Here is a 24,349-nt window from a genome sequence, read left to right on the forward strand (position 1 = left end):
ACATTTCCCTGTGTTTAAAATATATGCTCATTGCTTATCTATTTTATACATAGTAGTTTGTATCTCTTAATCCCATACCACTATCTTGCCCCTCCCATTTCCCTAGATTATCTTTAACGTTTGTCAATAATTTCCTTTGCTGTGTAAAAGCTTTTAAATATAATTAACTCTCATTTTTAAAATTTTTGCTTTTATTTATTTTCCTTAGGAGACAGAACCAAGAGAATATTGCTATGAGTTCTGTCAAAGAGTGTTCTGTCTGTTATTTTCTAGGAGTTTTATGATTGTATGGTCTTACATTTAAGTCTCTAATCCATTTTGAGTTTATTTTTGTATATGGTATGAGGAAATGTTCTAATCTCATTCTTTAACTTTTAGCTATCTAGTTTCCCCAGCACCACTTATAGAAGAGTCTTTTTCTCCATTGTTTATCCTTGCCTCCTTTATTTAGATTAAATGAACACAGGTGCATGGGTTTATTTCCAGGTTTTCTATTCTGTTCCATTGATCTATAATTCTGTTTTTGCACCAGTGTCATGCTGTTTTGATTACTGTAGGTTAGTAGTATAGTCTGAAGTCAGGGAGTTGATACCTACAGCTTTGTTCTTTTTTCTCAAGAATTGCTTTGTCAATTCAGGGTTTTTCATAGTTCATTATGAATTTTAAGTTCATTTTTACTAGTTCTGCAAAAAATGTCCCTGGTATTTTGATATGGATTGTGTTAAATCTGTAGATTGTTTTGGGTACTATGGATATTTTAACAATAATAATTCTTCCAATCCAAGAACACAAGATATCTTTCCATTTCGTTGTATTACCTTAAATTTCCTTACTCAATGTTTTATAATTTTCAGAGTATAAATCCTTCACCTCCTTGGTTAAGTTTATTCCTAGGTATTTTATATTTTATGATTCAGTTTTAAGATGGATTTTTTTAAACTTTCTTTTTCTCCAAGTTCATTATTAGCATATAGAAAAACAACAGATTTCTGTATGTTAATCTTGTATCTTGCAATTTTACTGAATTCATTTATTAGTTCTAGTATTTTTTTGGTTGAGACTTTAGGATTTTCTACATATAGTGTCATGTCAGCTGCAAATAGTGAGAAATTTACTTCATCCTTTCCAATTTGGATGCTTTTTATTCATTTTTCGTGTCTGATTGCTAAGGCTAGGACTTCCACTACTTTGTTGAATATATGTGGTGAGATTAGGCATACTTGTCTTGTTCCTGATTTTAGAGGAAATGCATTCAGTCTTTCACTGTTGAATATGATGTTAGCTATGGTTTTATCATAAATGTCCTTTATCATGTTGAAATATGTCCCCTCTACACCAACTTTCATGAGAGTTTTTACTATGAATGGATGCTGAATTTTGTCAAATGTTTTTTTGAGTCTATTGAGATGATCAAGTGATTTTTATCCTTTCTTTTGTAAATGTGGTTTACCATATTGATTGATTTGAAAATATTGAACCATCCTTGCATCCCTGGAATAAATCCCACTTGATCATATTATATGATCCTTTTAATATATAGTTGAATTCAGTTTGCTAATATATTGTTGAGGATTTTTGCATCTATATTCATCAAAGATATTGGCCCTTAGTATTTTTCTTTTTTTTCTTTTTTGTGGTGTCTTTGTCTGATTTGGTATCAGGAGAATGGTTGCTTTGTGAGATGAATTTTGGATTGTTTTCTCCTCTTCAATTTTTGGGAACAGTTTGAGAAGGATAGGTGTAAGTTCTTCTTCATATGTTTGGTAAAATTCCCCAGTGAAACCATCTGGGTCTGAAATGTAGATCGTTGGGAGATTTTTTTGGTGTGTGTGTGTGTGTTGTTTTGTTTTGTTTTACAGATTCTTTTTCATTTCTAGTGAACAGTTTCTTCAAATTGTTTGTTTCTTCTTTACTCAGTTTTGGCAGGCTATACGTTTCTAGAAATTTCCATTTCTCCCTGTATATCTGCTTGTATTTGCTTTATATATTCAGGTGCTCTTGTATTTGGTGCATATATGTGAACAAGTGTAATATCCTCTTCTCATACTGATCCTTTTATCATTATATAATGCCTGATTTGTCTTTTGTTAAATACTTTGTTTTAAAGTCTATTTTGTCTGATATGAGTATTGCTACTGCTGCTTTCTTACTGTTTCTGTTTGCATGAAATATCTTTTTCCATCCTCATTTTCAGTCTGTGTGTGTCTTTAACTCTGAAGTGAGTCTCATGATAGTAATATATACATGGGTCTTGTTTTTAATCCAATCAGTCACCTTATGCCTTTTGATTGGAGCATTTAGTCCATTGACATGTAAATTAATTATTGATAGGTATATACTTATTGTCATATTATTACTTGTTTTCCAGTTGTTTTGTAGTTCTCTACTCAGTTTTTCTTTTGTTTCTTCCCTTTTCATTTGTTTGACGATTTTCTGTAGTGTTATGCTTGTATTCCTTTCTTTTTGGTTTTTGTGTATCTATTGTATGTTTTTGATTTGTGGTTACCATGGGGTTCATATATGTTGACCTATAACTATATCTACTTATTTTAAAGTGGTAGTCTTTTAAATTCAAACACATTCTAAAAGACCTACATTTTTCGTTCTGCTTCCCCCCACTTTGTGTTTTTGATGTCCTACTTTGCACCTTCATATTTATCCCCTTTAATTTTAAATGATAATCTTGCTGAGCAGAGTATCCTAGGTTGTAGGTTTTCCCTTTCAGCATTTTGAATATATCATGCCACTCCCTTCTGGTCTGCAAAGTTTCTGTAGAAAAATCAACTCTAACCTTTTGGGGGTTACCTTGTATATGACTCTTTGTTTTTCTCTTACCACCATTAGAATTCTCTCTTTAACTCTTGCCATTTTAATTATGATATAATTATGGTGTTGGTTCATTTGTATTTGGCTTATTTGGGACCTCTGTTCTTCCTATACCTGGATATCTGTTTCCTTTTTAGGTTGGGGATGTTTTCACCCATAATTTCATCAAATACATTTTCTAACTTCTTCTCTCCATCTTAACCTTCTGGGACCCCTGTAATGTGAATGTTGGTACACTTGATGTTATCCCAGAGATCTTTTAAACTGTTCTCATTATTTTTATTTGTTTTTCTTTTTGCTCTTCTGAATGGATGATTTCCATTCTTCCCTCTTCCAGATCATTCATGTGTTCTTCTGTATCACTTAGTCAGCTGTCCTTCTAGTGTTTTTATCATTTCATTTATTGTATTCTTCAGTTATGACTGGTTCTTTTTTATACTTTCTAGTTCCTTGTTAAAATTCTCACTGTATTCATATATTCTTTTCTCTAACTCAGTTAGCATCTTTATTACTAGTGCTTTGAATTCTTTATCTGGTAAATTATTTAATTTTGTTTAGTAATTTACTTTTTCAAGGGTATTCTCTTGCTCTTTTAATTGAGGCCAGTTCCTCTGTTTTCTCATTTTGCTTAACTTTTTTAGGTGAAAGTGTTACCCATTGCATTCTTGAAGCAGTGTCCTTATGTGGGAACATCTATAGTCTGCGTATTCTCAGGCTTGGTGGGATATCTGGATTTGATGTGAACACAAGTTATGTTTTTCCTCAGGGAGTGCTGGCAGCTATCACATAGTAGGAGATGGGGCTGGAGGAAGGACTAGGGTCCAGAGCCTTGTGTGAGGTGGTGTTTCCCTATGTTCAGTGGTCATCACCAACTTATCAGGAGCAGGGGCAGATCTCAAGTTGCTGGAGCAGAAGCCCTTAGGGTCAGGTCCAAGCTGACTCTGTTCCCTTCAAATGTGTGCTTTCCCCTCTCCCAACGCCATCACGCCTGCCCCAGAGGGGAGCAGTGCTGGAACAAGAGGGGTCTGTGTGAGCTCTTGGCTTGTGATGGGGTGAAGGCTCCAGTGGTCTAGCCACAGACAGAGGTTCAGGTTACCTCTGATGCACTGCCCATGCAAGTACCAGAAATGGCTGTCCTTTCCCCACTCAGACACTGCTTTAGGTCAAAGTGTGTCCCATGGCCATACTCTATCCTCACTCTTGGCAGCCTTTGCTCTAGCGTGGACCTGTGACATGAAGTAAGCAGGGCTGGAGCATTTGCTCAACTTAGGCTGGGGTGTATGATCAGTGGTTGCAGGAAACTGGGCAGCCACTAGAGTATTTTCAATCCACCATCTCTGCCCCACCTCTGGAACAAGTCAGTGTGCATGTGCTCCTCACAAGTGAGTGCAAGCTTCCCATAGCTGTCCTGTTAGTCCCACTGGCCCACCAATCAAACAAGGGGGCTCATATTCCCTGCATCAGACTCCATGGCTGTGGACACCCCACATGTGGCTCAGCCTGCTCCTTCCTCAGGGCAGTTATGCACCCCCTGTGATCTCCCTTTCCCTCTAAGACCCCTCCCAGACACACATATCCTTACCTGATTTCTTCTCTTCCCTTCCTACCCAATTCCATGTGGATCTTTCTTACAGCCTTGGTTGTACAGGAGTCTTTCTGTCAGTTTCCAGTTAGTTTTCAGTTAGAATGTTCCATGTGTATGTGTATTTTTGATGTGTTCATGGGGGTAAGTGAGTTCCAAGTCCTCCAACTATGCCATCTATCTCTTCACATTACTTTTGTGAGTGAAAAATGTTGCCTGCCATATCAGTAAACAAAAGATGTTGCAACCATCAATCCATCACATTACAGCTGTCCCAAAGGTGAGTCCTGAAGGAACTCAGGATAGAAACAGGATGCCTGCCATTGAGCCATAAGCCACTGCAGCCACCCCCAAATGGTGCACCCTGAAGAGGCTCAGGATGGGAAAACATAGGATACTGTCCACAGATAACTAAGGTACATATCAAAAGAATGATTTCAATCAGACCAGACTTTTGTATCTTCCCATACCTAGAAAAGTGCTAATTTCTTATCTTGAGATATCTGTTTGTTTGTTTTTTTTTGCGGTACGCGGGCCTCTCACTGCTGTGGCCTCTCCCACTGCGTAGCACAGGCTCCAGATGTGCAGGCTCAGAGGTCACGGCTCACAGGCCCAGCTGCTCCACGGCATGTGGGATCTTCCCTGACTGGGGCACAAGCCCGTGTCCCCTGCATTGGCAGGCGGACTCTCAACCACTGCGCCACCAGGGAAGCCCTGATTTTCTTTAATTAAAAGTAATCTTTTTATTTTTTTGATGTTCTTTTTTTCAAAAACTCTTATATATTCTGTCTCCTCCATTACCTCTTTGAAGCAGTCTCTCAGAGCTATCTGAGGACCTGCACCCCAGGTTTAAGTCCTCAGTTTTGTCCAAAAAATAAAACATAATTGTCAACTTTCAGGTTGTGTATTTTTTTCAGTCAACAATTTCGAGTATAAAAGTTGCAGGAGATTTGTCATCAGCATGCAAGATCTCAAGAAATGTTTTCCCCATGAGCCTTCACTTAAAATCTACTAAGAATCAGCTTCAGACAACCAAAATGACTGCAAAAACTTTAACATTAATGATGATAAGAATTACAGACATAGTGATTTACCTATAGAATCAAAATTAATGTAGGCTTTAAAGGTGAGGGTATAAAATATATCAGCAGCATGTTCTGATGATGGGTACAATAAAACTATGAATAAATAATAGAGAATGAGGAAAGCATTTGCAAAAATAACTTTTTTAAACTAAATTGGTGTTAATGTTGCTATTATTATTCTAAATGTACTTTGTATGTAATGTACCACAAAATAAATATTTCTAATTTTATCATCCCCAGTATCCTTACACTTCAAGACATCCAATGTTGGGGAGAGGATGTATGTATGTAAAAAATAAAGGTTAAGATTTACTGAATATCAATAGGAATTTCTGGTAAAATCAAAAGATGCTTTATTTTTAAAATATATACAAATCTGTGGCTTTTTCTACATATGTGTATATGTTCATATAGTTAGATGATAGATTAGATAGATGATAGATAGACGATAGATAGAACACATATATTTTCTAGTTCTGTTCACTGGAAAATTATTGAAACCATGATCAACCCATCAAGAATGAAACCCCCTTTCTCAAACTGTGATCTCTAAATACCATCTCCCACTAAAAGGAACCAGGGCTACTTGGATAATTGTCTGATTCCAGGCCAGGTCTGAGGCAGGAAATGTACAGTATTCTTATAGTAAGACATTAGAGCAGAGATATAATTGATGAGGTAGAGAACATGCCAGATTTCTGGGAAAGAGCATTCTAGACAGAGGGAACAGCAAAGTCCATCTGTGGGATTGTTTGCTGTATTGAGAAAAAGTTAGGAGATCCCTGTGGCTGTGGCTTAGTAAGTGAGGGTAAGTGTGGTAGGAGATGGGGGATGGTTTGGAGGTGGGCTAGATCATGAATGACTTTGTAGACCATTTTAAACAATTTGGTTTTTCTCAGAGAGAAATAGTTCATAGAGTTATTTTGAGCAGAGAAGTAACATCATCTGATGTTTAGTTTTAAAGGCATGGCTCTGGCTTCTGTGTCGTATTACATTTTTGGGGGAAGAGTAAGAGCAAAAGCAGAGAGACAAGTGGGAGCCTACGACAGCACCCTGGGCAAGATTTAGTGGAGGTGTGGATCAGCATGAGAGAGAAAGTGGTGAAGAGAAGTGGTAGGGCTCCAGATATCTCCTGCATGTACAGCCAGTGTGTTTTGTGATGGCTAAATATAGGGTATGAAAGAAAGATAAATATTAAAGACCATCCCAAGGTCCTGGGTCTCATCAGTTTTAAAAATGGAGATGGCAATTCCTGGGACAATGAAGACTGACGTGTTATGAAGGAATAAATCAAATGTTAAATTTTGCATAATTGTTCACTGTTATTAACATTATACTGAAATATTTGTTTTGAAATATTTATTTTTTTCCTACCAGTACATTTGACAAAATAATTATAGTCAATCTTTGCAAATGCAACTTTAATGTCACAGGCTTTGTCAAAATACGGGCAATTTTTTGAGCCATCTAACACATTTTAAAGAGTACATCAACTTCACTTCTATATGAGTTGTGAGAATTAGGTCTGATATTGTCCCTGGAGACTTGATCATATATATAAGACTTTTTTTGAAATATTTGTCTTATAAATGTGAATACGTGATCTCAAAATAAAAACTGCTCATTACACTATAATAAATCTTAATACAGTTCTATAAAGTGTTCTTGAAAGAACTAAATAAAGCCTTCTTTAAGAACTAAGAAGTAATTATTGTGCTGTTATTTTTAAAGAAACTAATATCATTCTTGGAGAGTTACAGTTGAGATTAACTCATAATGGTACAAAGAAGAGTTATGCAAAGTCTCCCAGTGAAACAGTACTCTGAAGTAAAGACATTCTGGACAAAATTGAAAGTATTCATGTATTTAAAGAAAGAATGTGACAAACAGAAAGTGATTGATAACTTAAGGAAAACTAGAGAAAGAATAGCAGTAGAGGCATTGGCAATTCCAAGTGTCCAGAGATGAAAGCATTTTGCCTGAGTGGTTTTAGGTATTTTGGCCCCATTGGTAAAACCATTCCCATTCGAGATAAACACAAAAGTTTATCTTTTTCAATTTCTCTAAAGCTACTCATCCTAATTACATGTTTTACAAGAGCACTTCTGACTACAATTTCTTATTGGGGAGAGAATAATCTGACTCCATCAAATCATGTTGAAATAATTCAACTGAAAAAAAAATTAAAACAGAATATGATCTCACATATCACTCTATATCATTCTCCGTTTCTTTACTCCCTTCTACATCATTCTTCCAAAGGCTCACCTGTTGTCTCTCTTGATAATTCCTCTTGGCCTAATTTTTTTTTGGTTGTACATAAACCACTGTGAGCATCTGTGAGAGTCACCACTGCAATGGCAATGCTAACAGTCATTTTGTACTCTTATTACTTAATATCAGCAGATTTAAAAATTATTATTAATTTTTCACACATACACAAAAGTAGTGTTTGTTTTGTAGTAAGAACACTTAACATGAGATCTATTCTCTTAATAAATTTTTAAGTACATGATACAATATTGTTCACTACAGGAAAATGTTGTAAATCAGATCTCTAGAACTTATTCATCTTGCATAAGTGAATCATTTTACTGTTAAACAGAAGCTCTTCATTTCCCCCTCCCTTCAGCCTCTGGAGATCACCATCTGGAAATGGTGAAGATCACCATCCTACTCCCTGTTTCTATGAGTTTGACTTTTTCAGATACCTCTTATAAGTGTAATCATGCAGTATATGTCCTTCTGTTACTTGTACACTTTTGGAGGGAATGTAAAATGGTGAAGCTGCTATGGAAAATAGTATGAAGTTTCAAAAAAAATTAAAGATAGAATTACAATATGATCCAACAATCTCATTCTGGGTATATATCCAAAGTGGGTAAATCAGGATCTTAAAGAGGTATTTACACTTTCATGTTCATCCACAACAGCCAAGATCTGGAAACAATGTAAATGTCCACTGATGGATGGATGAATAAAGAAAATGTGATTTATATATACCATGGAATGTTATTCAGCCTTTAAAAAGAAGGAAATCCTGCCATATGCCACAAACATGGATGAACCTGGAACACATAATGCTAAGCCCTTACACATTCAAACAATGCCCCTCACCTGTCACTCAAATTTAACCACTGTCAAGATTTTGTCACATTTCTCTTTTTTCATTTGCTAAAATACGTATAGCTCATGAAGCCAAAATATGTTAAAGCAAATTCTCAAATTTATCACTACTTCAATATGCAGCTCTAAAAATATAAACATTTTCCTGCCAAAACCCCAAAATAGATGATCACATCTAACAGAAGAAACAGTAACAAAATTAAGAACAAAATAAAATAATATCCAGTCTACAACCAAATTTCCCCAATTATCTAAAAATTGTGTTCATATTGTTACTTTATTCTAAGTAGAATCCAGATAGGGCTTTTATTTTTTTTTATTTTTTTTTCTCTTTTAAAAATAGAGCAGCTCTCTCCTGGTTGGTAGGTTTTTTGTTTGTTTGTTTGTTTGTTTGTTTTTCTTAAATGATGTTGAAGAGTAGTCTCTGGTCATACATTTTATGGTTTCTTCCCAGAGCATTATTTGAATGGTTTCCTAGATATGACTGGGTCAAGTATAAATGCATATATTATTTTGCTAATTATTACTCAATTTCCTTCTATAGGGGCTAGAACATTTTCATTCCCACCACCAATATATGAGTATTTGTTTCTTCACAGCTTCTGCATCAGGGAATGTTGTCAAAATTTTCGATGCTTACCAACCTGATAGATAATAGGTGGTATCCCAATGTAATTTGAAATTTCATTTCTTTTAATTAAGTACAATTAACTTATTTCGTGTGTGTAAAGGCCATTTTTAATTTCTTCTAACTACTTTCATGTCATCAGCTTTCAAAATGTTTTATCCTTACCTCTTTGATATAATAGTTTTCTTCTTTTGATTTCCAAGGCACATCACTCACCTTGCTTCTCTTATCCTTCACTGTCCTTTCTTCCCTCACTCTTATGCCAGATTATTCTCCTCTTCTCAACCTCTAAATGTCAGCTAGCTCCAGGGCTCAGTCTTTGAACATCTTCTTTTCTCCATCTATACAGTAGGCTTTCCATATTGGCAGATTCTGTATCTGAAGGTCCAAACAACTGTGACGGAAAATATTCAAAAAAAAAAAAAAAAGTTCCAGTAAGCAAAACTTGAATTGCCACATACTGGCAACTATTTACATAGCATTTACATTGTGTTAGATATTATAAGTAATTAAGAGATGCTTTAAAGTATATGGGAAGATGTGCATAAGTTATATGCAAATACTATGCCATTTTACATGAGGGTCTTGAGCATCTGTGGATTTTTGTATCTATGTGGGCCCTGGAGCCAACACCCCCACAAATACCTAAGGAGGATTGTACTTGCTCACTAGAGGATTTCACCTTAAAATGCCACCTACACAACAAGGACAATACCTAAAATTATAGTTTTAGCCCTTAATTTTACTGTCAATTAAAGAAAAATACACAATTGATTATTTGATATGTCCACTTTAATATCCAACCATGTTCTTGTTCATTCCCCACTCTAGAGTGAACACCCCCTAATATTCCCCTTTTCTGCCTCTTTCCTGTAATTGCTCAAGCCAACCACTTAGTCATCAGGACTCCTCTCTTTCTCTAAGACCCCTCTTGTAATCCAGAAACACATTCAATTGACTCTACCAGAATCTGACCATTTTTACCATCACCTACACCATTAGAGTTCTAGCCCAAACAACATCATCACTGTCTTGAATTTTGGGATAGCCGTCATACTGGTTCCCTGCTTTCACCTTGTCTTTCTACATACAGCAAGCAAAATGATCCTTTTAAAATAAGTCAGATCAGCTCCAGTAATTCCACTTCCGGTTATATATCTAGAAGGGTTGGAAGTAGGATCTCAAAGAGATACGTGTATACCCATGTTCATAGCAGCATCATTCACAGTAGAAACTAGGTAGAAGTTTATTATCCAAATATCCATTGATGAATGTAAGGTAGATAGATAGTGAGAAGCAGCCACAGAGCACAGTGAGATCAGCTTGGTGCTTTGTGACCGCCTGGAGGGGTGGGATGGGGAGGGTGGGAGGGAGGGAGATGCATGAGGGAAGGGATGTGGGAACAGATGTATATGTATGACTGATTCACTTTGTTATAAAGCAGAAACTAATAAACAAAAAAATCCATTGATGGATGAATGGATTTACAAAATATGGTATATACTGACCAAGAAATATAATTCAGCCTTAAAAAGGAAGGGGATTCTGACATATGCTACAACACAGATGAACTTTGAGCACATTAGTCTAAATGAAATAAGCCAGTCACAAAAACACAAATACTGTGTGATTACACTTCTATGAGGCATCTAGAGTAGTCAGACTCATAGAAACAGAAAGTACATGGTGGCTGACAGGAGTTAGGGAGAGGGGGAAATGGAGAATCATTGTTTAATAGGAAGAGAGTTTCAGTTTTGCAAGATGAAAAAGTTCTGGAGATTTGTTGTACAACAATATGAATATACTTAGCACTACTGAAGTGTAGACTTTAAAAAAATGGTTAAGAGGATAAGTGTTGGTGGGGGTGGGGGTGGTATGATGAATTGGGAGATTGTGACTGACATATATACACTAATATGTATAAAATGGATAACTAATAAGAACCTGCTCTATAAAAAAATAAATAAAATAAAATTCAAAGTAAAAAAAAAAAATACGATCAAGCTGACACTGATCAGACCACCACATGACCAATTAATTACAAGATGACTGTCAGAGCTAACTGTGTTATTCTGCATGTAGCCCCTGTCCAACCACCTGTGCACCCCTGAAGTTCCCCTTTAAAAGCTCTTTCCCCCTGACAGTCAATGGGGAGTTGGTTCTTTGAGAGTTGAGTCTACCTTCTCCCAAGGATTGCCAGCTTCCTCCATAAAGATATTTTTCCTTTTAACCGCCCCCCCCAAAAAAGAGGGTAATGATATATTTATTTTACCACAATTAAAAATAGATAAATATCAGATCTTAAGTAAGGTATATTTCCTTCAAACCCACCAATACATTTCCTCCTCTCTTAGAATAAGTCCAAAATTCTTCCCAGAACCTTCAGTGTCTTATAAGATCTGCACCCCTCCCCCACTCAACATTCTCCTCTGACCTCATCTTCTACTACCTACTCTATGTCTCATTCTGTCACTGATTTCCTGTTGTTGCTTGAACTTGTCAAAAGCACTTTTCCCTCAGGTCCTTCACTATTGATGTTTCCAGATATATTTACAGAACTTATTCTCTCATTTCAGTTCACTACTCAGAGAAACATTCTCTGACTACACTATGTAACTAGTACCTTCTTGCTGTCATCTTTTAACATCTTTTACTCTGATTTAATATTCTTCATACCCCTGAGCACCACTTAATATATAACATTTATTTTTGTATTATTTCCTCTCTTTTGATCGTTCATGTGCCTTAATTACTTTTTCTACCTCAATTATTAAAATTATTTTTTCATTTCAAATGTCTCTCAAAAATGAGTTGCCTTATACCTTAGGATTTTCGTCATTCATTATTATTTTCTTCCCTGTGACAATATCACACTGCCTTCATTTCTGGAGATTCCTATCAAATATTGATATTTGTTATATAAAATGCAAAACTTATCTTTCAAAAATTGTCTTGTCTATTCTTGCTCTTTAATCCTTCACATCTATCTAAGAATCAGCTGGTCAAGTTCCATGACAATAATTTGCATAACTTTTAACTGGAATTGCATTGAATTTTTACATTATTTTGTTGGAGAATTTACACCTTTACATTACTGGTTCTTCCTATCCTTGCATAGAATGCAATTTATTTAGGTTATTAATTTCTTTCAATAAAGTATTCTGATTTTCTGAGAAAGATCTTTTACATATCTTGTGAGATTTATTTTTAGTACCTTGTACTTTTAGTTATACTCATAGATAACATATATTTTAAAATAAAAGTTTCTCTGATTTTCTGGTGTAGGGAAATGACATAGAATTTATTTTATATTTGGCTACTGTTTTCTAATCTCTAATTAATTCTGTCTGTAGAGTCTTTTGGGGCTTCTGTGTTGGAGATCATACATCTATGATTGCTGATATCTTTGTTTCTTTTTCAAAACAGTATGTTTTTTCTTTTCCTCTTATTGTGGCTAATCCCTTTAGAACAATATTCAATAGAAATCAAGACAGTGGGTATCCTTGTCTTATTCTTTATTTAAAAGAGAATTGCTTTTAACATTTTACTATTAAATGCTATTTTCTTCTTTAGATTTTATCACATTAAAATTCTCTTCTGTTCCTATGTTGCTAAAGTATTTTTTGTTGTAATTCCTGAAAGATTTTCATGATTATTTTATGCATCCATTTGGATGATCATACTTTTGTCTTTAATTTGTAAATGCAATATATTACATCACATTAATAAATTTTCTAATGTTGAATTAGCCTTGCATATTTTTGACAAACCAACTTGGTTGTGCTGTTATGTCACTAGATTTGGTTAGCTAATATTATCTTTAAGATGTTCCCATTATACATACAAAAGAGGTTAACCTGTAATGTTTCATTTTCATATGATTATTTTCTGTTTTGCCAGCAAGGTTAAACACATGCTATTAAAAAATGCAAAGATAAGTTCCTTGTTTTGAAAAAAATATCTCATAGACATGTGCAAGATAGCAACTATTTTTCACTTTAAGTATGTGTTTAAACTGGCCCTTGTAGTTTCTTGGTAGGTAATTTTTTGAATATTCATTCAAATTCTTTAATGATTATATAGCTCAACCCTCTACAGTTAAAGTCCTGCAATCCAATTATTATGTATTTGCCTGCTGACAATGTCATATAAAATAAAATATATGTAACATATCATGTTCTAAAATCTGAAAAAACTTTGATTTCAAAACAAACAAAAAAATTTTCCAAGAATTTTAAGTAAGAAACTTTGGTGTTCTAGCTGAATTTCTATTTTATCTTAAATTAATTTTGGTAAGATACATTTTTTCCAAACGGTTGCTCACACATTTTTTTTTTCCCAGAAAAAATGTATTTAATGAGAAGATCATGAAAAAGACTTGGGGTGACATGCATATTTTTGATGTTTGGAGTTTGGAAAGCATTGGCTTTTCTACTCTGCAAATCTCCAAATTACTGGATTCCTACCCAATTTTGAGAATGCCTCTGTTAGTACAACTGTACTTCATTTTATCTATAGTCTCTCATTGATTAATTCCTTTTTTAATTTTAATTAATTAATTTTTTATACAGCAGGTTCTTATTACTTATCTATATTATACATATTAGTGTATACATGTCAATCCCAATCTCACAATTCATCACACCACCACCACCACCACCACTTCCCTCACTTGGTGTCCATAGATGTGTTCTCTACATATGTGTCTCTATTTCTGCCTTGCAAACTGGTACATCTGTACCACTTTTCTAGATTCCACATATACGCGCTAATATACAATATTTGTTTTTCTCTTTCTGACTTACTACACTCTCTATGACAGTCTCTATGTCCATCCATGTCTCTACAAATGACCCAATTTCGTTCCTTTATGTGGCTGAGTAATATTCCATTGTATATATGTACCACATCTTCTTTATCCATTCATCTGTTAATGGGCATTTAGGTTGCTTCCATGACCTGGCTATTGTCAATAGTGCTACTATGAATATTGTGGTACATGTGTCATTTTGAATTACGGATTTCTCTGGGTATATCCCAGTAGTGGGATTGCTGGATCATATGGTAATTCTATTTTTAGTTTTTTAAGGAACTTCCATACTGTTCTTCATAGTGGCTCTATCAATTTACATCTGCACCAACAGTGCAAAAAGGTTCCCTTTTCTCCACACTATCTCAAGCATTTGCTGTTTTGTAGATTTTCTGATGATGCCCATTCTAAGAGGTGTGAGGTGATACCTTATTGTAGTTCTGATTTGCATTTATCTAATAATTAGTGATGTTGAGCAGCTTTGCATGTGCCTCTCGGCCATCCATATCTCTTCTTTGGGGAAATGTCTATTTAGGTCTTCTGCCCACTTTTTGATTGGGTTGTTGTTTGCTTTTTTTTAATATTGAGATGCGTGAGCTGTTTAATATTTTGGAGATTAATCCTTTGTCCACTGATTTGTTTGCAAATATTTTCTCCCATTCAGAGGGTTGTCTTTTCATCTTGTTTATAGCTTCCTTTGCTGTGCAAAAGCTTTAAGTTTCATTAGGTCCCATTTGTTTATTTTTGTTTTTATTTTCATTACTCTAGGAGGTGGGTCAGATAAGGTCTTGCTGTGCTTTATGTCAAAGAGTGTTCTTTCTATGTTTTCCTCTAAGAGTTTTAGAGTGTCCAGACTTACATTTAGGTCTTTAATCCATTTTGAGTTTAATTTTGTGTATGATGTTAGGGAGTGTTCTAATTTCATTCTTTTGCATGTAGCTGTCCAGTTTTCCCAGCACCACTTATTGAAGAGACTGTCTTTTCTCCATTGCATATCTCTGCCTCCTTTGTCATGGATTAGTTGACCATAGGTGCATGGGTTTATCTCTGACCTTTCTATCCTGTTGCATTGATCTATATTTCTGTTTTTGTGCCAGTACCATATTGTCTTGATTACTATAGTTTTGTAGTATAGTCTGAAGTAAGGAAGTTTGACACCTCCAGCTCTGCTTTTTTTCCCCTCAAGACTGCTTTGGCTATTAGGGTTCTTCTGTGTCTCCATACAAATTGTATGATATTTTGTTCTAGTTCTTTACAAAGTGTCATTGGTAATTTGATAGGGATTGCATTGAATCTGTAGATTGCTTTGGGTAGTATAGTCATTTTCACAATATTGATTCTTCCAAGGTATATCCCTCCATCTTTTTGTGTCATCTTTCATTTCTTTCATCAGTGTATTAGAGTTTTCTGAGTACAGGTCATTTACCTCCTCAGGTAGGTTTATTCCTAGGTATTTTATTCATTTTGTTGCAATGGTGAATGGGATTGTTTCTTTAATTTCTCTTTCTGATCTTTCATTGTTAGTGTATAGTAAGGCAAGAGATAACTGTGCATTAATTTTGCATCCTGCAACTTTACCAAATTCATTGACTAACACTAGTAGTTTTCTGGTGACATCTTTAGGATTATCTATATATAGTATCATGTCATCTGCAAACAGTGACAGTTTTACATCTTCTTTTCTAAGTTGTATTCATTTTATTTCTTTTTCTTCCCTGATTGTTGTGGCTAAGACTTCAAATCTATGTTAAATTATAATGGCAAGAGTGGACATCCTTGTCTGTTCCTGATCTTTGAGGAAATGTTTTCAGTTATTCACTGTTGAGAATGATGTTTGCTGCAGGTTTCTTATACATGGCCTATACTATATTGAGGTAGGTTCCCTCTATGCCCATTTTCTGGAGAGTTCTTATCATAAATCATTGTTGAATTTTGTCAAAACCTTTTTCTGCATCTATTGAGATGATCATATGGTTTTTATTCTTCAGTTTGTTAATATGGTGTATCACATCGATTGATTTTCATATATTGAAGAATCTTTGCATCCCTGAGATAAATCCCACTTGATCATGGTGTATGATCCTTTTAATATGTGGTTGGATTCTGTTTGCTAGTATTTTGTTGAGGATTTTGCATCTATATTCATCAGCAATATTGGTCTGTAATTTTCTTTTTTTGTAGTATCTTTATCTAGTTTTGGTATCAGGGTGATAATGGTCTCATAGAATGAGTTTGGGAGCGTTCCTTCCTCTGAACTTTTCTCTTCTCTAAATGTTTGATAGAATTAACTTGTGAAGCCATCTGGTCTTGGACTTTTGTTTGTTGGAAGATTTTTAATCACAGTTTCAATGTCATTATTTGTGATTGGTCTGTTCATATTTTCTATTCCTTCTTGGTTCAGTCTTGGAAGGTTATACCTTTGTAAGAATTTGTCCATTTTTTCCAGGTTGTCCATTTTATTGGCATAGAGTTGCTTGTTGTAGTCTCTTGTGATGATTTGTATTTCTTCAATGTCCATTGTAACTTCTCTTTTTTCACTTCTAATTTTCTTGATTTGAGTCCTCTCCCTCTTTTTCTTGATGAGTCTGGCTAAAGGTTCATCAGTCTGGTTTATCTTCCCAAACAACCAGCTTTTAGTTTTATTGTTCTTTACTTTTGTTTTCTTTGTTTCTGTTTCATTTATTTCTGCTCTGATCTCTATGATTTCTTTCCTTTTACTAACTTTGTGTTTTGTTTCTTCTTCTTTCTCTAGTTTATTTAGGTGTAAGGTTAGATTGTTTATTTGAGACTTTTCTTGTTTCTTGAGGTAGGATTGTATTGCTATAAACTTTCCTCTTAGAACTGCTTTTGCTGCATCCTATAGGTTTTGGATGGTCGTGTATTTTTGGTCATTTGTCTCTAGGTATTTTTTGATTTCCCTTTTGATTTTTTCAGTGATCTCTTGGTTATTTAGTAACGTATTGTTTAGCCTTCATTTGTTTGTGTTTTCTATGTTTTATTCCCTGTAATTGATTTCTAATCTCATAGAATTGTGGTCAGAAAAGATGGTTGATATGATTTCAATTTTCTTAAATTTATCGAGGCTTGGTTTGTGACCCAAGATGTGACCTATCCTGGAGAATGTTCCATGTTCACTTCAGAAGAAAGTGTAATCTGCTGTTTTGGATGGAATGTTCTATAAATATCAAGTAAATCTATCTGGTCTATTGTGTCATTTAAAACTTTTGTTTCATTATAAATTTTCTGTCTGTATGATCTGTTCATTGGTATAAGTGAGGTGTTATAAAGTCTCCCACTATTATTGTGTGACTGTTGATTTCCTCATTTACAGCTGTTAGCATTTGCTTTATGTGTTGAGGTGCTTCTAAGTTGGGTGCATATATGTCTATAATTGTTATGTCTTCTTCTTGGATTAATCCCTTGATCATTATGTAGTATCCTTCCTTGTCTCTTGTAACATTCTTTATTTTAAAGTCTATTTTTTCTGATATGAGTATTGCTACTCCAGCTTTCTTTTGATTTCCATTTGCATAGGATATCTTTTTTCATCCCCTCACTTTCAGTCTGTATATGTCCCTAGGTCTGAAGTGAGTCTCTTGTAAACAGCATATAGATGGGTCTTGTTTTTGTATCCATTCAGCGAGCCTGTGCCTTTTGGTTTAAGCATTTAATCCGTACACATTTAAGGTAATTATCAATATGTATGTTCGTATTACCAGTTTTTAAATTGTTTTGGGGTTTTCTTTTAGGTCTTCTTCTTCTCTTGTGTTTGCCACTTAGAGAAGGTCATTTAGCATTTGCTGTAGAGCTGGTTTGGTGGTGCTGAATTCTCTTAGATTTGCTGTTCTGTAAAGCTTTTGATTTCCCGTTGAATCTGAATGTGATCCTTGCCAGGTAGAGTAATCTTGGTTGCGGGTTGTTCCCTTTCATCACTTTAAATATACTGTGCCACTCCTTTCTGGATTGTAAAGTTTCTGCTGAGAAATCAGCTGATAAAATTATGGGTGTTCCCTTGCATGTTAGTTGTCATTTTTCCCTTGTTACTTTTAATAAATTTTCTTTGTCTTTAATTTTTTGCCAATTTAATTACCAAGTGTCTTGGCATGTTTCTTCTTGGATTTATCTTGCCTGGGACTCTCTGCACTTCTTGGACTTGGGTGGCTAATTCCTTTGCCACGTTAGGGAATTTTTCATCTGTAATCTCTTCAAAAATTTTCTTGGGTCCTTTCTTTCTCTCTTCTCCTTCAGGGACCACTTTAATGCAAATATTTGTGTGTTTAATGTTGTACCAGAGGTCTCTTAGGCTGTCTTCATTTCTTTTCATTCTTCTTCCTTTATTCTGTTCCATGGCAATGAATTCCAGGTCACTGATCTGTTCTTCTGCCTCAGTTATTCTGCTACTGATTCCCTTTATTGTATTTTTCATTTCAGTTATTGTATTGTTCATCCTTGTTTGTTTGTACTTTAATTCTTCTAGGTGTTTGTTCTTTAATTCTTTGTTAAACATTTCTCACATCTTCTCGATCTTTGCCTCCATTCTTTTTTTTTATTATTTTATTTTATTTTATTTTATTTTTATTTTTTGCTTTATAACAAATTAAATCAGTTATACATAAACATATGTTCCCATATACCCTCCCTTTTGCGTCTCCCTCCCACCCTCCCTATCCCACCCCTCCAGGTGGTCACAAAGCACCGAGCTGATCTACCTGTGCTATGCGGCTGCTTCCCACTAGCTATCTACCTTACGTTTGGTAGTGTATATATGTCCATGCCGCTCTTTCACTTTGTCACAGCTTACCCTTCCCCCTCCCCATATCCTCAAGTCCATTCTCTAGTAGGTCTGTGTCTTTATTCCTGTCTTACCCCTATGTTCTTCATGACATTTTTTTTTCTTAAATTCCATATATATGTGTCAGCATACAGTATTTGTCTTTCTCGTTCTGACTTACTTCACTCTGTATGACAGACTCTAGGTCCATCCACCTCATTACAAATAGCTCAATTTCATTTCTTTTTATGGCTGAGTAACATTCCATTGTATATATGTGCCACATCTTCTTTACCCATTCATCCGATGATGGACACTTAGGTTGTTTCCATCTCCGGGCTATTTTGAATAGGGCTGCTATGAACATTTTGGTACATGTCTCTTTTGAATTATGGTTTTCTCAGGGTATATGCCCAGTAGTGGGATTGCTGGGTCATATGGTAGTTCTATTTGTAGTTTTTTAAGGAACCTCCATACCATTCTCCATAGCGGCTGTACCAATTCACATTCCCACCAGCAGTGCAAGAGTGTTCCCTTTTCTCCACACCCTCTCCAGCATTTATTGTTTCTAGATTTCTTGATGATGGCCATTCTGACTGGTGTGAGATGATATCTCATTGTAGTTTTGATTTGCATTTCTCTAATGAGTAAAGATGTTGAGCATCCTTTCATGTATTTGTTGGCAGTCTGTATATCTTCTGTGGAGAAATGTCTATTTAGGTCTTCTGCCCATTTTTGGATTGGGTTGTTTGTTTTTTTTGTTATTGAGCTGCCTGAACTGCTTATAAATTTTGGAGATTAATCCTTTGTCAGTTGCTTCATTTGCAAATATTTTCTCCCATTCTGAGGGCTGTCTTTTGTTCTTGTTTATGGTTTCCTTTGCTGTGCAAAAGCTTTGAAGTTTCATTAGGTCCCATGTGTTTATTTTTGTCTTTATTTCCATTTCTCTAGGAGGTGGATCAAAAAGGATCTTGCTGTGATTTATGTCATAGAGTGTTCTGCCTATGTTTTCCTCTAAGAGTTTGATAGTTTCTGGCCTTACATTTAGGTCTTTAATCCATTTTGAGCTTATTTTTGTGTATGGTGTTAGGGAATGATCTAATCTCATACTTTTACATGTCCCTGTCCAGTTTTCCCAGCAACACTTATTGAAGAGACTGTCCTTTCTCCACTGTACATTCCTGCCTCCTTTATCAAAGATAAGGTGACCATATGTCTGTGGGTTTATCTCTGGGCTTTCTATCCTCTTCCATTGATCTATCTTTCTGTTTTTGTGCAAGTACCATACTGTCTTGATTACTGTAGCTTTGTAGTATAGTCTGAAGTCAGGGAGCCTGATTCCTCCAGCTCCATTTTTCGTTCTCAAGATTGCTTTGGCTATTCGGGGTCTTTTGTGTTTCCATACAAATTGTGAAATTTTTTGCTCTAGTTCTGCGAAAAATGCCAGTGGTAGTTTGATAGGGATTGCATTGAATCTGTAGATTGCTTTGGGTAGTAGAGTCATTTTCACAATGTTGATTCTTCCAATCCAAGAATATGGTACATCTCTCCATCTATTTGTATCATCTTTAATTTCTTTCATCAGTGTCTTATAATTTTCTGCATACAGGTCTTTTGTCTCCTTAGGTAGGTTTATTCCTAGATATTTTATTCTTTTTGTTGCAATGGTAAATGGGAGTGTTTCCTTGATTTCACTTTCAGATTTTTCATCATTAGTATATAGGAATGCCAGAGATTTCTGTGCATTAATTTTCTATCTGGCAACTTTACCAAATTCATTGATTAGCTCTAGGAGTTTTCTGGTAGCATCTTTAGGATTCTCTATGTATAGTATCATGTCATCTGCAAACAGTGACAGCTTTACTTCTTCTTTTCCAATTTGGATTCCTTTTATTTCCTTTTCTTCTCTGATTGCTGTGGCTAAAACTTCCAAAACTAGGTTGAATAAGAGTGGTGAGAGTGGGCAACCTTGTCTTGTTCCTGATCTTAGTGGAAATGGTTTCAATTTTTCACCATTGAAGACGATGCTGGCTGTGGGTTTGTCATATATGGCCTTTATTATGTTGAGGAAAGTTCCCTCTATGCCTACTTTCTGCAGGGTTTTTATCATAAATGGGTGTTGAATTTTGTTGAAAGCTTTCTCTGCATCTATTGAGATGATCATATGGTTTTTCTCCTTCAATTTGTTAATATGGTGTATCACGTTGATTGATTTGCATATACTGAAGAATCCTTGCATTCCTGGAATAAACCCTACTTGATCATGGTGTATGATCCTTTGAATGTGCTGTTGGATTCTGTTTGTTAGCATTTTGTTCAGGATTTTTGCATCTATGTTCATCAGTGATATTGGCCTGTAGTTTTCTTTCTTTGTGACATCCTTGTCTGGTTTTGGTATGAAGGTGATGGTGGTCTCATAGAATGAGTTTGGCAGTCTTCCCCCCACTGCTATATTTTGGAAGAGTTTGAGAAGGATAGGTGTTAGCTCTTCTCTAAATGCTTGATAGAATTCACCTGTGAAGCCATCTGGTCCTGGGCTTTTGTTTGTTGGAAGATTTTTTATCACAGTTTCAATTTCAGTGCTTGTGATTGGTCTCTTCATATTTTCTATTTCTTCCTGATTCAGTCTTGGCAGGTTGTGCATTTCTAAGAATTTGTCCATTTCTTCCAGGTTGTCCATTTTATTGGTATAGAGTTGCTTGTAGTAATCTCTCATGATCTTTTGTATTTCTGCAGTGTCAGTTGTTACTTCTCCTTTTTCATTTCTAATTCTATTGATTTGAGACTTCTCCCTTTTTTTCTTGATGAGTCTGGCTAATCAATTTAGCCAATTTGAGTCTGGTTTATCAATTTTGTTTATCTTCTCAAAGAACCAGCTTTTAGTTTTATTGATCTTTGCTATCATTTCCTTCATTTCTTTTTCATTTATTTCTGATCTGATTTTTATGATTTCTTTCCTTCTGCTAACTTTGGGATGTTTTTGTTCTTCTTTCTCTAATTGCTTTAGGTGCAAGGTTAGGTTGTTTATTCGAGATGTTTCCTGTTTCTTAAGGTGGGATTGTATTGCTATAAACTTCCCTCTTTGAACTGCTTTTGCTGCATCCCATAGGTTTTGGGTCATCGTGTCTCCATTTTTCATTTGTTTCTAGGTATTTTTTAATTTCCTCTTTGATTTTTTCAGTTATCACTTCGTTATTAAGTAGTGTATTGTTTAGCCTCCATGTGTTTGTATTTTTTACAGCTCTTTTCCTGTAATTGATATCTAGTCTCATAGCATTGTGGTCAGAAAAGATACTTGATACAATTTCAATTTTCTTAAATTTACCAAGGCTTGATTTGTGACCCAAGATATAATCTATCCTGGAGAATGTTCCATGAGCACTTGAGAAAAATGTGTATTCTATTGTTTTTGGATGGAATGTCCTATAAATATCAATTAAGTCCATCTTGTTTAATATATTATTTAAAGCTTGTGTTTCCTTATTTATTTTCATTTTGGATGATCTGTCCATTGGTGAAAGTGGGGTGTTAAAGTCCCCTACTATGATTGTGTTACTGTCGATTTCCCCTTTTATGGCTGTTAGTATTTGCCTTATGTACTGAGGTGCTCCTATGTTTGGTGCATAAATATTTACAATTGTTATATCTTCTTCTTGGATCGATCCCTTGATCATTAGGTAGTGTCCTTCTTTGTCTCTTCTAGTAGTCTTTATTTTAAAGTCTATTTTGTCTGATATGAGAATTGCTACTCCAGCTTTTTTTGGTTTCCATTTGCATGGGATATCTTTTTCCATCCCCTTACTTTCAGTCTGTACGTGTCTCTAGGTCTGAAGTGGGTCTCTTGTAGACAGCATATATATGGGTCTTGTTCTTGTATCCATTCAGCCAATCTGTGTCTTTTGGTGGGAGCATTTAGTCCATTTACATTTAAGGTAATTATCGATATGTATGTTCCTATTCCCATTTTCTTAATTGTTTTAGGTTCATTATTGTAGGTCTTTTCCTTCTATTGTGTTTCTTGCCTAGAGAAGTTCCTTTAGCATTTGTTGTAAAGCTGGTTTGCTGGTGCTGAACTCTCTCAGCTTTTGCTTGTCTGTAAACGTTTTAATTTCTCCATCAAATCTGAATGAGATCCTTGTTGGGTAGAGTAATCTTGGTTGCAGGTTTTTCTCTTTCATCACTTTAAGTATGTCCTGCCACTCCCTTCTGGCTTGTAGAGTTTCTGCTGAGAGATCAGCTGTTATCCTGATGGGGATTCCCTTGTGTGTTATTTGTTGTTTTTGCCTTGCTGCTTTTAATATGATTTCTTTGTGTTTAATTTTTGACAGTTTGATTAATATGTGTCTTGGCATATTTCTCCTTGGATTTATTCTGTATGGGACTCTCTGTGCCTCCTGGACTTGATTAACTATTTCCTTTCCCATATTAGGGAAGTTTTCAACTATAATCTCTTGAAATATTTTCTCAGTCCCTTTCTTTTTCTCTTCTTCTTCTGGAACCCCTATAAATCGAATGTTGGTGCGTTTAATGTTGTCCCAGAGGTCTCTGAGACTGTCCTCTGTTCTTTTCATTCTTTTTTCTTTATTTTGCTCTGCAGCAGTTATTTCCACTATTTTATCTTCCACCTCACTTATCCGTTCTTCTGCCTCAGTTATTCTGCTATTGATCCCATCTAGAGTATTTTTTATTTCATGTATAGTGTTTTTAATCGATGCTTGATTCATCTTTAGTTCTTCTAGGTCCTTGTTAACTGTTTCTTGCATTTTGTCTATTCTATTTCCAAGATTTTGGATCTGGGAAATAGAATCTTGGATCATCTTTACCATCATTATTCTGAATTCTTTTTCAGGTAGACTGCCTATTACGTCTTCATTTGTTAGGTCTGGTGGGTTTTTATCTTGCTCCTTCTCCTGCTGTGTGTTTTTCTGTCTTCTCATTTTGCTTATGTTACTGTGTTTGGGGTCTCCTTTTTGCAGGCTGCAGGTTTGTAGTTCCAGTTGTTTTTGGTGTCTGTCCCCAGTGGCTAAGGTTGGTTTAGTGGGTTGTGTAGGCTTCCTGGTGGAGGGGACTAGTGCCTGTGTTCTGGTGGATGAGGCTGGATCTTGTCTTTCTGGTGGGCAGGTCCACGTCTGGTTGTGTGTTTTGGGGTGTCTGCGGACTTTTTATTATTTTAGGCCACCTCTCTGCTAATGGGTGGCGTTGTGTTCCTGTCTTGCTAGTTGTTTGGCATAGGGTGTCCAGCACTGTAGCTTGCTGGTCGTTGAGTGAAGCTGGGTGCTGGTGTTGAGATGGAGATCTCTGGAAGATTTTTGCCGTTTGATATTATGTGGAGCTGGGAGGTCTCTTGTGGACCAGTGTCCTGAAGTTGGCTCTCCCACCTCAGAGGCATAGCACTGACTCCTGGCTTCTCAATTTGGGATGATTTGTTGTCTATTCATGTATTCCACAGATGCAGGGTACATCAAGTTGATTGTGGAGCTTTAATCCGCTGCTTCTGAGGCTGCTGGGAGAGGTTTCCCTT

Source organism: Mesoplodon bidens, assembly GCF_964165515.1.
Source record: "Mesoplodon bidens genome assembly, chromosome: 16".
NCBI classification, from domain to species: Eukaryota; Metazoa; Chordata; class Mammalia; order Artiodactyla; family Ziphiidae; genus Mesoplodon; species Mesoplodon bidens.